The sequence below is a fragment of the Drosophila elegans genome, unplaced genomic scaffold (genome assembly GCF_018152505.1).
Source record: "Drosophila elegans isolate 14027-0461.03 unplaced genomic scaffold, ASM1815250v1 contig_536, whole genome shotgun sequence".
Lineage (NCBI taxonomy): Eukaryota > Metazoa > Arthropoda > Insecta > Diptera > Drosophilidae > Drosophila > Drosophila elegans.
In genome coordinates, this window is record NW_024545919.1 from 541480 (window position 1) to 557592 (window position 16113).

The 16113-nt window shown below is 47.2% G+C and overlaps 1 protein-coding gene and 1 long non-coding RNA gene across 3 annotated transcripts in view; both read right to left on the reverse strand.

Annotated features, from left to right (window-relative positions):
* The window catches only part of LOC108146783 (UDP-glucuronosyltransferase 2C1-like), a 122269-nt gene that overhangs the window by 10805 nt on the left and 95351 nt on the right, over positions 1–16113 (reverse strand). The window lies entirely within an intron of this gene.
* Positions 13777–14449, reverse strand: LOC121467724. The gene is made up of 3 exons (XR_005977781.1): positions 14042–14449; positions 13876–13986; positions 13777–13817 (listed from the first exon to the last, which is right to left on the reverse strand). It is a non-coding gene; the product is annotated as an uncharacterized LOC121467724 (long non-coding RNA).

Genomic DNA, 16113 nt, shown 5'->3' on the forward strand with positions numbered 1-16113 from the left:
CACAGCACGCGCTGTGGGTGTGTGTGTGAAATGCGCCGGTTTTCTTCGTGCGTATGTATTGGCGCTTGAGGTTATCACTCCGTGTGGTTTGCAAATCACTGCCTTCTCTGATGATTGGTAAACGTTGAATTTTTCACCGCTGTTTGCCGGGAAATGCGCTGATCACTTTGGTAAAATCTTAACTTTTCATTAGTGTTGAGTGCATCCGGTCACGGTCGCCATTATGTTCGATCAGTTGCCGAGAAAAGAAAGGCGTTGAAATTTTGTATTCAACGTGTGCGCGATCTGTGCGTCACAAGTTTTCTCCATCAGAGTTAAGAAAAGACTCGCAAAGGGTCTTGAAAATATATTCAGGATGCAGCTGTGCTACCAAGTGCATTTGTGCAGTAAATTAAAAAATTAATGGGAATTGGGAGTTGTTGTGTGAGATAAGTGTATTTCTTGTAGAATATTTATTTGTTGGTAAAACTGCTTGATAAGTATTTGTTGTTCCGAGTAGTTATACCAGTTACTCGTAGAGTACGTTGAAAAGTATGTAGGAGGTAGAAGAAAGCGTTCCGACTCTTGTCTGTCCGTCTGTATGAACGTCGAGATCAAGGAAACTATAACTGGTATTTAATAGTCAGGAATTTTTTTTTAAGCTATATTAAACTATTTCCAGCATTTATAACTCTATAAGGGTGTGGGTTGATAAGATAGTTTCTTTATTACAGTAGTCAAACGAAGACTCCCCAAATTTAGCTCTGTTTGATTTGATTTTCTTGTTTGCGATTCTGTTTTCGGCTGTTTTCCGTAGCTATGTTAAACCTGCGTATGATATTGGTAGTTTCTTAGACGTAAGTGTGTCCTTTGAGTTGTTGAGGTTCTGAGCTAAGTCCAAGTGTAATGTTTTAATGTGATTGATGTAGGGAGTGCAGTTTTACTGACGCATTTTTTTATGCATTTGGAAGCCATGAGTTCTTGTGTTAGTAGAGTCGTGTGGGGCGGTGACTTGATCGTCCAATAAATTGCACATTTATGAGTTCTTGTGCATTTCGCTTGTGCTTTTGTGTCTGTGAGGTGCTCTTCGCCGAACCGCTCATTCTACTTGTCATATAGGTTTCAACGAATACATATATCCTTTTATTCTACGACTAACCGGTATAATTAAAATACTACTGTGTTCGAAACCGGAAATGTATAAGAAATAATTTTATGCATTTAAAGGTAGAATTAACGGGATACAAATATTTTAACAATAAAGTTTGGATTTAAAGTTTATTAAAAGTGTGACGTTGAACTGATTACCAAGAAATTCTTAAGCTATATTTATTTAGTTGACTCATTCTGAGATTCAAATATGTCATAACCCCATAATGGGAATAAAAACACGAGTGGCAAAGTTTTATGAACTGTACAGCCAGAATGGGAGTCATATGAGAGCATAAGGTCATTGTTCCGAAAATGGAAACAAAAAATTTTTAATATTCTAGTTTAAGGTGCTTTCCACCAAACATTACAAAAAATATATCCTCAATGGACTTTTTACGACCTGCTTTAAGAGAAAGTATAGGCTTTTCATTCCTTGGCAACAAATAATGGTTTATTATCGAGCGATTTTTTTAATATAGTAAAATATACGCATAGAAAATTAGTTTAAGGACGGTGCCGTAATATGTTTAATATGAATACCGCTACAAGCCAGATTTTTATTGTATTTATTAGACTCTCAAAAGTCACGACTCGCAGACAGACATGTATTGACAATAATAATAAGTTTATTAATTAAAAGCGTACATTTTGTACGAAGTCAGTAAGCTGCTAATTAATTTTAAAGCAGCTCAAAGAAAATCCTACTTTGATTTAATAGCAAAACCCGCAACTTTATAGTTTGGTTAAACTGGCTTACAAATTTAAATCGTGAAAATCCACCTATTTTATTTTTATCTCCAGTTATGATTATTTCCGGCGTTCGATAGCTTATTTTACTGGAAATAGAACATTCTTCAACTTAACCATAAATTAATTATTTAAAAATACACTCCTTAAAACCCAAAAGAATTGTATCACTTCATCTTGATGATTGATTCACGAATCTAAAAAGCTTTTAGCTTCAAAAATCTGCTGGTAAATCGATTTTATCCGGATATTGCTGTCTGCGAAAAAAGGGTATTTTTTGAAGCCAACAGGGGTCTAGGCTTCGTTAACATCTGCAAATGACATTTAACATATACCGTTTTTGCACGTCTTAAAACTCTGTATAAAAAATATTTACCGGCGGATTGTTGGGACTTATAACTTGTTAGATTCGAGAATAATCTATCTTCAAGATAAAGTTATAAAATTTTTTCGGGTTTCAGGCGTTTTTTTTTAAGAATTTACTTGTGATGTAGGAAAATAAGTTTTATCATTTTATTCAAACTTTTGTCAAGTTCTAGTATCAATATTAGAAAACCTAACCTTAAAAAATGTATCAATAATTTAAAAATTTTCTGGTAAAAGTAGCTATAGCTGACCGAAATCGGTTACTTAAACTAGAATATTACCAAACACTTTAACAGGCAGAAACAAGTTGAAAATTTGACCTTCATCTCAAATCAGCAGAGATAGCTGAGGAGTTTATAGTGGTTTTCAGACGAAAATAGATTGTCCAATCAAAGTCGGGTTCAAAATTCAGTTAGTGCAAGTGAAATGGCGAGTTTCGTTAGCATATAAACTTCGATTTATGTTTAAATAACAAGGCAATCGGCTGTTCATACCCGTTTGTAGTCCTAGAAGGGATGACCTTACTCAGCTTATTAATTTAAAAAAAAATATGCCCAGAAAAGCATCTGGTTTAAAGTAATTTCATTAAACGAGTGCAGCTGAAGATAACGGACGTGTTTACGCGCGAGCTCTGGTAAAAGTTGAAGAAAGTGGATGGTTTAAAGACAAAATAAATAAAATATAAAAAAAATGAAAGCTAGTGTATTATAAAATCATCGAAAAGACGCTAATAACAGAAATTTTTATCAAATGAAAAAATCAGTGATATGATTTAAAACCAGTGCAAAATTATTTTATAATATTTCCGGCTAATAAAAAGCTCAATAAACGATGAACCAAATAAAGAGCGTCAAAGCTCCGTAATCCGAAGAGACGTGTACTTCTCGTATATATCAACTCACGATAGCGAAGTGAAAAAAACGTCTACTAAGGGTAACTCGGCCCTAATGACGGTCGATAGCCAAAGAGCACGGTCTTGCTCCCCTCTCTACTTGATCATACATCATCTTTTACGGTGTGAAACGCCCCCCCACCATCAGACTCGACCACTGGCGCACAAACAATATGGAGCGGTTGCAGTTGCAGTTGCACTAAAAGAAATAGCAACAACTACAGCAACGGCATCAAAATTAACAACAGAGACAGAAACGGTTCTTATCGCGGAACCAACTGCGATGTCATCGCCCACAGCGCCAAATACAACGGCAACAACAACTTTGACAACTTAATAAAACCAAATCAATATTCAAGAAGTGGGACTGGCCATACAGACTGGCATCGCTACATCCAAATTGAGCGTAAGCTTTGCCTGCAGAACCCCGCGGTTGGTAACAAACGAAAAATAAACACTGTTTAAAGAGGCAACGAATTACCCGGGAGATCTAACGACAACAGATTTTCCTAGCTGAAAATTAACCAGATCTTGGTAAAGAGAACAAAACTAAAGCGCTTCTCATACGCCGATGCCCTTCGAACAGAAAAAGAAAACACACTCCAATGTAATCTAGGAAACCTTCAGCAGGTCCCAGGACAGTTACAAAGCTCACTGGAAAACATGATAGTTACCATGCAATAAAGAATGATGGAATTTATGCCCTTCATAAAAAGGACCGTGCAAACAACATTCTTGGAGATCGCTTCATAGCTGCAGGAGACTAAAATGCCAAGCATACTCACTGGGGATCTGACTGTCAAAGAAAGACAATAATATAATGCAAATAATACAACTGAACAACAAATTGAACCACATACTGGCCAGCAGACCCCAGAGAAGTCCCTGACTTAATAGATTTTTCGGTGACAAAAACATATCGCGCAATTAGCGCCAAGGCGCTTTCGGACCTTTCATCTGACCATTCGCCAGTGCTAATAACTCTTCTTCAAAGCCCAGTCCACCCCCACAGGCTTACGTTGCACAGAACCAACTGGTTAAAATATAAAAAGATGTAAGTTCAAACATTGAACTAACCCTGCAGCTCAACATCGAAGCGGACATCGACTAATCTACCAATGCTCTTGAAGATATACCACAAGGGAAGGGCGTGCAAGCAAACATTTCAAAACTAATCTACAAATTGATCAGAACTGGAAAATAGGCGACTGCGTTGTGCTTGGCAAAAAACGGTCGCCATCCCCAAAACAACGTCCACGCGCACACTAACCCGAGCCCTGAAGAAAGACTCTGAAAACGCACAGCTACGGTACATCGAAAAACTTTCGCCAACCATTTTGGGCCCACCCAAATCTGAGCTCCAATCTAATCAGTCACTTCGATAAGAAATGCATCAGTTAAATGGGACCGCAGCGACAAAGATAGAGCCGAAACTTTAATTCACATCTCCGAAGAGTCTTCCAGCCGAAGTCTGCAACTGGTCCATTTGTGTTACCACAAATCGAATCTAAAACTAATTACTTACCAACTCTGTTTCAGCCAAAGGAGATCGCGAAAGTCATCAGGGAAATGAAACCGAAACAGGCTTCTACTAACCTTGGAAAAATTCCTTTTAACACGCACCGCATCTGGGAGAACACATTGTCATCCCGGCACATCAATTTGGCTTCTGTCAAAGCCATGAAACAATCGAACAAGTTAACGGAATAACATCAGAAATATGCACAGCCTTCGAGCATCGGGAATACTGCAGCGCAAAATTCCTCGATGTATCTCAATCTTTTGATGTATAAAATCAAAACGCACTTGCCTACATACACTCATAAGCTACTTGAGTCGAATTTTTACAACAGAGTTTTCGCAGTAAGGTTCAACACAGTATCTGACGACTACATTATCGAAGCTGGAGTCCCGAGGGGAAACGCACTTGGACCTACTCTGTTCGTCTATATACGGCAAATATTTTACGAACGAGCTAGCAACATCTACGTTCGCTGAAGTCACTGCAATCCTAAGTCCAAACCGAATAAAAACTCAACTAGACAATTACAGAGGGGTGGCTATCTGACTGGCGTATTAAAATAAATGAAGAAAAATTTAAACACATTACGTTACTCTCAACACGCCTTCCACTATCATTGAATAGTATGCAGATTCCCCAAGTCAACGAAGTAACGTATCTCGGCGTTCACCTAGACAGACGACTAACCTGTAGAAGACACGTCGAAAGCAAGAAACTACATCTAAAAATAAAAGTCAGCAGCTTCCACTGGATCTTAAACGCCAGTTTGCTCTTGCGTCTGGATGACAAGGTCCTGCTATACAACTCAACTCTCAAGCCTATCTGGACATATGGCACCCAGCTAGGGGGAACGCGAGCAGCAGCAACATAGACATAATGTATTATCGAAAATCCTGAGACCTATCACTGCCGCACCATGGTATTTTCACAACCAAAATATACACGGGGACCTCAGAATTCTTGCAGTAAAACAAAAAGTGACCTACAATGAAAAACTCTCTGTCCATCCAAATCATCTCGCAAGATGCTTGACTCGGGTTTTCAGCAGAACCCGCCTACAACGTAACGACCTTCCAACACAGCAATATTTTTCAGGGCCCCATAACTCAGTAACATTCATACGACTGTTAGTTAAGTTATTGCCACAAGATTTGATACACATATTGTTAGTATCCGCAAACCAATTAAAAAAAATTGCATCTGATAAACATTTTTATTTATGCTCACAACTTTCAAAATAATGGTTTGATTTGGATAAGTCGATATATATTGACCGTATTAACATATAAAGCTGAATAACTGTCTCCTATCGTATCTCAGAGTAAGAGTACCGACTTTCGTCAGGCAAACAGACAGACAGAAAGACAGACGGACGGTGTCTGTTTTTCAGTTTTGCAAAATTTAAGGACTTAATTAAAAATTATGGAACATTTTTTTTTGGGCAAATTGTTACGACTTTTTTTTAGCGGGAAATCGCAATAAGTATCTAAAACTAAACTAAACTAGTTAAGCTTCACACAGTGATATACATATGTCAATAAAAAGGTATTGTCAAATGCTAATCATGCTGCCTTAAATTAATTAATTTATACCCTTGCAGAAGGTCAGAAGTCAGAAGTTTGTAACGCAGTGAACGAGACGTTTCGGACCCTATAAAGTTTAATATTCTTCCAGCCTCACAAGAAGAGTCGATCTAGCCATGTCCGTCTGTCCGTCCGTCTGTTGGTCCGTCTGTCCTTCCGTCTGTCCGTCCGTCTGTCCGTCCGTTTCTACGCAAACTAGTCCCTCAGTTTTAAAGCTATCTGAATGAAACTTTCCCAAACTTTCTGTCCCGGCCGGGACAGAGCAAGGGACAGGAGGCTGCGGCTGCGAAAGGCGTACGCCTTGAGAGCACAGTGCCTGTTCACCCTAGTCTGGGAACGGTGACGCATCCCTACTCCCTGTAAACCCGCCGAGCCAAGGGTGGCAGAAGACATCGCAAGCAAAACCGGCGAGGAAGACACCACTTCGCAGCCGGCACGATCCAGCGAGGCGTTCAACGTGGGAAGGAGACGACGGCAGGACGTAATTCTACATAACCAGTACACCACCCCGGCCGAGGGTCAAGTCGGCGAATAAAAGATCACTGCATACTCCCAATCTTTCTGTGTGTTTCCACTGGTCAAAAGGGCGGTCACGTATATATAAATTTGGAGGGACGAACACGTACATCTTCTGAGCTAGCCGCACGACATTCGTAGCGAGCAGATAATAAAGAAAATCAGTTCGTTACATCTGGCGCCCAACGTGATTGTCCTGAAACTGAAAATACAGCAATAAACAGAAATGGGGAAAAATTGGATCTATCTCCTCAAGAAAGAGGATTTCCCAAAGGTGGCAGCCAAGCTTGGCATTATCCTGGAGGGCAAGTCGGACGACATGCGAAAGGCCCTTTCAGAGTATGTTACGAAGACACAAAACGACCCAGGAATGGCGGAAATTTGGGCTGAGCTGGAGGAATTGTACGACAAACCAGGCTCGAGCGGCAAGTTACAAGTCCCAGACGCCGAACAGCTCATAGCCAGCCTGGGCGTTGAGAGCATGAAGGAGGCAGGAAGATCCAGGGGCCCAAGCCAAGAAAGAAGAACAGAACAGCAAAGGCATGCAGACCATGATGAGACCACTTGGCTACTCCCCAAAGGAAACACTCGAGCAGATAAAGGAAAACTGCACGCCTGACCTGAGGATTTCCCTGAGGACATATAAGATAGACGATCTAGAGTCTCTAATGGTGCTGGCTGACGAGTATGAAGAACTCGAGAAAGAGCGAGAAGCATTTATTCAAGAAAACAAATTCTCGCGAAGCAAAACAACAGCACCACAAGTCACGTGTAGAAGGTGCGAAGAAGAAGGCGGACACCAAGCACCTATTGACGGTCCAAGACAATGGACTCCAAATACCTACAACCACCAGAGCACGTTATGGAGGCCACCCAATACCAATCAGAGACCACCCAGCGCAGCTCCAAGAGCCCACAGGTCACAGACACAAATCGTGAACCCACACGAAGCTTGTAGTCGGTGTGGCGGTCACGGACATTGGGCAAGAGGATGCCAAAACCAGAGGCTGCTTTTCTGCTGGACTTGCGGCAAGGTGGGGGTGAGGAGTGTAGAGTGCTGCCAGAGATCGGGAAATGGCCCGCGATCCCAGTCACAGAGAGGCGAGCAGGGGTCGCAAGGTGTTGTCTCTCCAAAATAACTGGTGATTTAATCGAAGAAGAGCAGCAGTTATCCGCAGCGGTACAGATTGGCAGAACCTCACACCAAGCCACAATCGACACCGGAGCAACAGCGAGCTTTATAAGCGAGGAGCTGGCGGATACACTGGCTGCTTATGGAAAGATTACAAGGACGAGAAGGCAAGTTAGGTTGGCAGATGGCAGGTGCAGCGGGATAAACACGCAGCTCGAGGTGGAAATCGAATTCGGCAATAAGCGATTGCCCATGAGCCTGTTGATCTTACCAGGAGTGGTAGACTCGCTGGTGCTGGGATGGAATTTCCTCACAGGAGTCGGCGCCGAAATAAGGTGTGCCGGACATACAGTGGTGATCCCAGAAAGAAGAAGGCACAACGGGTGGTTAGAGGAAAAATTGTCCGTGGCAGTGGTGCAAACCAACTCTGAGGAATGCGACGTTGAAAAATTCCTAGAGCAGGAGCTCGCGGAGTTTCGAACAATGAGTGGAACATCCAACATAGCCGAACACCGAATCACCATGAAGGACGACAAACCAATCAAACAGAGATACTACCCGAAAAATCCAAAGGTTCAAGGGGAAATCAATGCGAAAGTCGACGAGTTGCTGGAGAAGGGGTGCATAGAACACTCGAGAAGCCCGTACAGCTCCCCGATAGTCATGGTGAAGAAAAAGACAGGTCAGTGGAGGCTTTGTGTCGACTTTAGACAGATCAATGCCAAATCCATCAAAGATGCTTATCCGATGCCAAGGATAAATTACATATTGGACCAGTTGAGGGAGGCGAGATACATAAGCAGTCTAGATTTGAACGATGGCTACTGGCAAATTCCCCTAGAAGAAAATAGCCGGCTATTCACGGCGTTCACAGTGCCAGGAAAAGGACTTTTCCAGTTGAAAGTAATGCCATTTGGCTTACACTTCGCCTCGGCGACTTTCCAGAGAGCACTGGATCAGGGTATAGGACCGGAGATGTCGCCACACGCGTTTGCGTACCAAGACGACATCATCGTGATCGGACGGACACTGGAAGAACACAGAAGGAACCTGAGGGAAGTGTTCCGACGCCTTAAACAGGCTAACCTGAGGATAGATCCCGAAAAATGTCATTTCTTCAAAAGCGAACTGCTTTACCTGTGACACCGCGTTACGGACCAAGGAATCGGCACCGATCCCGAAAAAGTAGCAGCCATAGCCGAGCTGGAACCACCCACAACCATCCGGGAGTTGCGCCAATACTTGGGCGTAGCATCGTGGTACAGGCGATTCGTGCCCGACTTTGCTCGAATAGTAAATCCACTAAACGATCTATTGCGGAAAGGCACGAAATGGACATGGACTCCAGAGCACCAGCAGGCATTCGAGGAGGTGAAGGCAAGGCTAGTGGCCGATCCTGTGCTGGCATGCCCGGATTTCGATAAACCATTCATACTGCAGACGGACGCAAGCGATTATGGTATAGGGGCAGTCCTGACGCAGGAAACTGAAAGCGGCGAAAAGGTCATTTCATATTCAAGCCGGACCCTGAATGGCGCGGAAAAGAACTACTCAACCAGCGAAAAGGAATGCCTGGCAATCGTGTGGGCAATCCGGAAGCTCAAACCATACTTGGAAGGATACCACTTCAAGGTGGTGACGAACCATATGGCGCTTAAATGGTTGAACAGCATCGAAAGTCCCTCAGGAAGAATAGCGAGGTGGGCCCTGGAGCTGCAGCAGTATGATTTTGAAATATCATACAGGAAGGGGCAGCTTAACGTGGTCGCTGATGCACTGTCAAGACAGCCTCTACCAGAAGCCTTTAGGCTAGCTAAAGAAACTCCGGAGGACACGCAGGGAACATGCAGCTGGATCAAGGATATGTGTGAGAAGATTAACAAACAGAAGTTTCCGGACTACATCATGGAGGGAGGCGCATTGTACAGGCATATCCTGCACAGAGCAGGCAGCGAAGACGCGGCAGCATGGAAGCTCTGTGTCCCACGGGGGCTGAGGGAAACAGTCCTGAAGGAGAATCACGACTCACCAGCTGCTGGGCACGTGGGAAGTCGGAAGGCTGGCGGCTCGATATTACTGGCCAGGAATGCATAGGGACGCCCGAGCACACGTACGGAAATGCGAGACATGCCTCAGGTACAAGCCCAACCAGATGCAGGCAGCCGGGAAAATGCTGACGCAAATACCCGAAGAACCATGGGCAACGGTATGTGCAGACTTTGTCGGACCATTGCCCAGGTCGAAGCATGGCAACCAGATGCTGCTAGTGCTGATAGATAGGTTCTCAAAGTGGACAGAATTGGTGCCACTGCGAGCAGCAACGGCAGAATCACCTCAAAAGGCGTTCCGAGAAAGAGTCATCGCTAGGTTCGGAGTCCCGAAGGTGGTAATAACGGACAATGGAGTTCAGTTTGCCAGCCGCGCATTCAAAAAAATCCTCAGCCAAATGGGCATTAAGCAACAATTCACGGCACCATATACACCGCAGGAGAATCCGACGGAAAGAGCAAACCGGACAGTTAAAACCATGATAGCGCAGTTTGCGGGACAGAACCAGAGGAATTGGGACGAGAAGTGGCCGGAGATTATGCTAGCGGTAAATTCAAGTACGTCGGAGTCAACAGGGTACTCCCCGTGTTTCCTCACGCAGGCTCGAGAGCCTCGACTTCCCAGCGCCCTGTACGACAGGGAAACCATCGGCACAGGAAAGCAGACGGAAACGTCTGAAGATAAGGCCAATAAGATGAAGGAGATCTTCGAAATTGAGCGCCGGAACATGGAGAAGACTGCTCAGGACCAAGGCAAGCATTACAATCTACGAAGGAGGCAATGGACACAGTCTGGGCGAAGGAGCACCATCTGTCAAAGGCAGCCGAGGATTTCGCGGCAAAGCTAGCGCCGAAATATGACGGACCGTACACGGTAATAGACTTCGTCTCACCAGTCATTTGTAAAATCCGCCACAAGGATACACAAAAAGAACGAACAGTCCACGTCAGTGAGCTTAAACAACAAACACAAGAACTCGGTACAGACAAGCAAGGACAACACAAGCAGGCAACAACATCAGGTGGTGCGGACTATAGCGTCGGGCATAAGCCAGAGTCTATATAGACCGCAGAATAACACGAGCATGCAACGACAAAAAGTACAGACTATATCGTCGGGCATAAGCCAGAGTCTATATAGACCGCAGGATAACACGAGCATGCAACGACAAAACGTGCGGACTATAGCGTCGGGCATAATCCAGAGTCTATATAGACCGCAGGATAACACGAGCATGCAACGACAAAAAGTACAGACTATATCGTCGGGCATAAGCCAGAGTCTATATAGAACGCATGACAACACAAACAGCAGCAAGTAGTGCGGACTATAGCGTCGGGCATAGGCCAGAGTCTATATAGAACGCAGGATAACACAAACAGCAACAAGTAGTGCGGACTATAGCGTCGGGCATAGGCCAGAGTCTATATAGAACGCAGGATAACACGAGCATACGAGGACAAAAGGATGCGGACTATAGCGTCGGGCAAATACCAGAGTCTGTATAGAACGCATGACAACACAAGCAGCCAACAACAACAAAAAGTGCGGACTATACCGTCGGGCATGGGCCGGAGCTATATAGAACGCAGGACCACACAAGCAGCCAACAACAACAAGTAGTGCGGACTATAGCGTCGGCCATGGGCCAGAGTCTATATAGAGCGCAGGACGACACAAGCATGCAACAAAAAAAAAAAGGGCGGACTATAGCGTCGGGCAAATACCCGAGTCTATATAGAACGCATGACAACACAAGCAGCAAACAACAACAAGTAGTGCGGACTATAGCGTCGGGCATGGGCCAGAGTCTATATAGAACGCAGGAAACAAGGAGATACAGTGACCCAGACCACGAGGCAAACTGATTCTGCGTCGGGCATAAAGCCAGAGTCATCAGTAGGACGCCGCATGGAATAAGGTGATGCACATGTTGGTTACCGTAGCGTCGTTAGAGTCTATACGGCACACAAACTGAAACTACTAGTGATCAAGGGAAGGAAACGGCACGATTAGTATGTGTGAACAGGAGCTCGTACCATAGCGTCGTTAGACTATATACGGCAAAAACAAGACTAAAGGCAGCGTCGACCGAAGTAGAGGGAGAGACGGCACAGCAAAGCTGAACCGTAAAACCCAAGCGGCGACGAACTCACACGGGGAAGGGCGACATGAGAGAAGCAACGGGATCGCAAGCAAGAGCAAAAGAACACCCGAAGAAGGGATGCCCGAGGGAAATAACGGGAGGGTCATAAGGAATGACCAAGAACCGAGTCATCGTCAGGAGAGCCGCCAGCAAGAGGAGCCAATTCGAAAAGGAGAGTCAAGATGAGCGCACGCGTTACAAGAGCTGAGGCCCGCAGGAGGATGGCTGCCGAGGACTTGGCAGGATCCGGACCGGGGCAAGGACGGTCGGAGGACAGGCCTGTCCCAAGGAACCGACGACGGTCGGAGGCGTCATCGCCGGAGCCCACCGTCAGTTCCGATAGTGACGTGGTGACGATCCGACGATGGAGGCCAGGAGGTGGCGGCTGCGGAATGCCGCGGGGCCCGAGGGGAGTATTCCCCATGGCTCGAAGGGCAGGATCCGCCAGGACTTTGCCGACGATGACCATGCAGCCGAGGCCCGCAGAACAGAGGCCATAATAGCGGAGTACCGCCGCCAGCATGAGCGGTGGCAGCAAGAGGCTGCGCGCAAGGAGGCCACCCAGCATAAGGAGCAGGACGCTCGGGCAGAGTGGGAAGCGGCGCTGAGAACTGCCGAGGAGGATGAGCGCCGGATATGGGGCGACCCAATCCTCCTCAAGGAAGTGCCACCCCAGGCGAAGGGGACGCCCGAGGTTCCCATGAACCCGAGGTACGTCGCGGAGCCAAGGGAACGGGCAGCGGACCCAGCGGAGGAGGAGAACCAACCCCCGTCCCCACCCCCATGGACACCGGCACGCCCACCTACCCCGAGGTATTGCCCCGAGTGGGAAGAGGCAGCATCGGAGGAGGAGCAGGAGGAGCGGCGCCAGCAGGAGGAGCGGCGGCAGCAAGAGGAGCGGCGGCAGCAGGAGGGACCTCCGGGTTACGCCCGGATGGACATCCCGGTGGCTCACGTCAGCCATGCGATCGGCTCCTTTGAGGCGGAAGAACGCGTGTGGAGGCAGCACACCGTCACCTGGACTTGGCCGGACGGGGCCACTGTAGCGACGGAGCAGGAAGGAGCCCAAGTGTGGGAGGAACCCCGGGGAAACTGTCGCGATCCACGGTTGTGGAGGACCGCAGTTCCACGGGGCCCCGCCGGAGTCGTGATGCCGACGCCGACCCCAACCCCATCTCCGCTGGCCTCGCCAGAGGTAGTCGCCGCTCAGCAATAAAGGGTTGAGCAGGTAGGCCTTCCCGCCGAGGACGTGGTGGAGAAAGGGCAGTGGGTGTGGCCGGACCCGGTGGCACCCCCGAGGCCGAACCTGAAGCGGCAGTATTCCGCACCGGTGGTGGAGACAAGGCCCGCGTTCATACGGCAGGCCTCAGCGCCGGACTCGAGGCGCTGGAGGGAAGTCGTCGAGGTGGACTGGCCGGAGGGAATCACCGAAGCCCCAGCGGTCGTAGCAGCACGAAGGCGGGGAGGAAAGAGGTGCGTCCTGGTGCAACAGGGCGGCCGCATGTTCCGGGTGCGGGTCGGACCGTTGGGGATCAGGGTATTTACCCAGTAATAAATAAAAGAAAAAAAAAAAAGGAAACATAAAATTCACATTTGCACTGGTACAGGGGAAAAAAAAAAAAAAAAAAAACACACACGCAGCCACCGAAACAAAAGTAAAAATGAAAACACAAAAAAAAAATGTGGATGTATATTGTCCATAAAAAAAAAAAGGAAAAAAATGTGTGATGAATCTGAAAAACAAAAGGGTGAAGTCAGTAGGAGTTAAAGCAAAATATGCGGTGTACTTACACAGTAAAAATATGAAACAGGGATGAGGGGTCCAACCGAAAAGGGGGGGTGAGGCGAAGCACGTGTCGTCCAAATGTTGGGCAGTTTTTTCGTCTTCAGGCAAAGGGAATGCTGAAAAGAAGAAAAAAAGGTCAGATCGGGTTATTGAAACAAACGGCTCACTTACGAGAAGTTGCGAGGGCCAACCGGGAGGGGGAGGGGGTGCAGGAGAAGGCGAATCACCCTCTTCGTCAGGTCCAGAACGCTGAAAAAGGAGAAAAGAACAGAGAGAAAGGAGAAAAGGAGAAATTAGAAAACTTACCCGGAGAAAATGTCCTCATCTGCCCAAAGGGATGGGGGCGCTTCGATTTATGACCGATTAGCGCTGCACGATAGTGTCGATCGGTGGGCACTAATACTGGAAATATCGACACAGGGAGACACACCGTGGAACATCGATAAATTAAGTGGCAACACCACGTTGGGTCACGGAACCGATAGCAACTGGAGACCGATCGATTTGGCGGAGAGTGACCCTACAACAGAGAGTCACACGAGAGACTATCGATAACACCGATAACGACTGGAGACCGATCGGCACGATGTAGAGTGACCATCCGACGGAGAAGACATATCGGGAATTCAAAAAACATCGGGGGAAACGTCTGGGCGGGAATTCAAAAGTCTACGGGGGAAACGTCTGGGCGGGAATTTAAAGTCTACGGGGGAAACGTCTGGGCGGGAAATTCAAAATCTGGAAGGAGGATCGGCGCTGTGGAACTCAAGAAGGAGCTGTGAGCGTCGTGGGAACCATCTGGAAGAGCGAGTCGACTGGAAGACTACAGGCGAACGAGGAAAAGTACGAGGAGAAGACACGTCGAGGGAAGGATGTCAGAATGTGGAGTATACCAAGGCAGAGAGAACAGCGAGTCTCTTTTTCATTCCCGAAGTAAGGGGAGAATGTGAGGAGTTGAATAACTCCCCACAAGTTAAGAAGCAAGCGGAGTAAGCGCATGCAAGCAGTGGCCTACCAATTACCAGTTACGCGGCGAATTCGCCCGTAGTAACGGTAGTGCGGAGAGAGAGAGTGGTGAACTGAGCACCAGACAAAGCCAAGGAGAGTCCGAGAGGGACAGCAATACAAGAGAGCGGCGAAGGGCCGTGGGCAGAAGGAAGTAACGGGACGGCACCGGACTTTGGACCCTGATATTGGTGCCGGGCGCAGAGGGCGAAAGGTCGAACGGTAAAACCGTGGACTTTGGACCAGGAGGCAAGGAGACGCCAATAACTAGCGGTAAATGGAGGCCTATATAAACCGGCCGAGCGCAGGAAGCTGGATCAGTCGATTTCTATCAAGTCAACAAGTAACAGTCATCAAGTGAACAAGTAACCAGTGAAACATCGTGAAGGAGCAAGTAAAGCCGTGCGGAGTCATCAAGGAAACAAGATCGCTACGTCGAGACGTTCGGGACTTAGAGCTGAAGTCTCCGAATTGAGACACAGGTAGCTGAGGTCCTTACGGCATCACACGGCTAAGTCCAGGCGCTTTGTTACAACTTCTGTCGCGATTTGAGCTTGGCATCCCACCCGGCGTGTCCGACAAAGTTAACAAATAGAGTCCTTCGACGAAAAAGCGTGGGCTCAGAAGCAAAGTGTCTAGAACTAGCTACCTGCCTACAAGGACTGCATTGGCGAACTCCGGCGTATGCCTGATCGTCCTGCAGGAACTGTACAAGGTCCTGCTGCGAATAGCCCGGAAGGACGCGCGTTGGTGTCTCGAAAGGCGTATGCGTTGAGAGCACAGCGGTCCACAGCTAGAGTCCCAGAACGGCAGCTTACCGAGTCGCCAACAAGGAACGGAGCTGGTCGAGATAGCTGGAGGCGGACAAGGACAACGAGGACCTCAGGACGACGAAAACGAGCGTCGAGCGAGCAGCCCATATTTCGAATTCTTAAGCCTGCGGCAGAGAGGGTAGGGTGGAAGCATTCGTCTAGAACCTGGCGTTTGACCCAGGGACTGCGTTGGCGGCTTCCGGCGTACGCCTGAACCGTCAAGTAGAAACTGAGCCGACGTCCGGTGCGACCGGCCGGGACAGAGCAAGGGACAGGAGGCTGCGGCTGCGAAAGGCGTACGCCTTGAGAGCACAGTGCTTGTTCACCCTAGTCTGGGAACGGTGACGCATCCCTAGTCCTTGTAAACCCGCCGAGCCAAGGGTGGCAGAAGACATCGCAAGCAAAACCGGCGAGGAAGACACCACT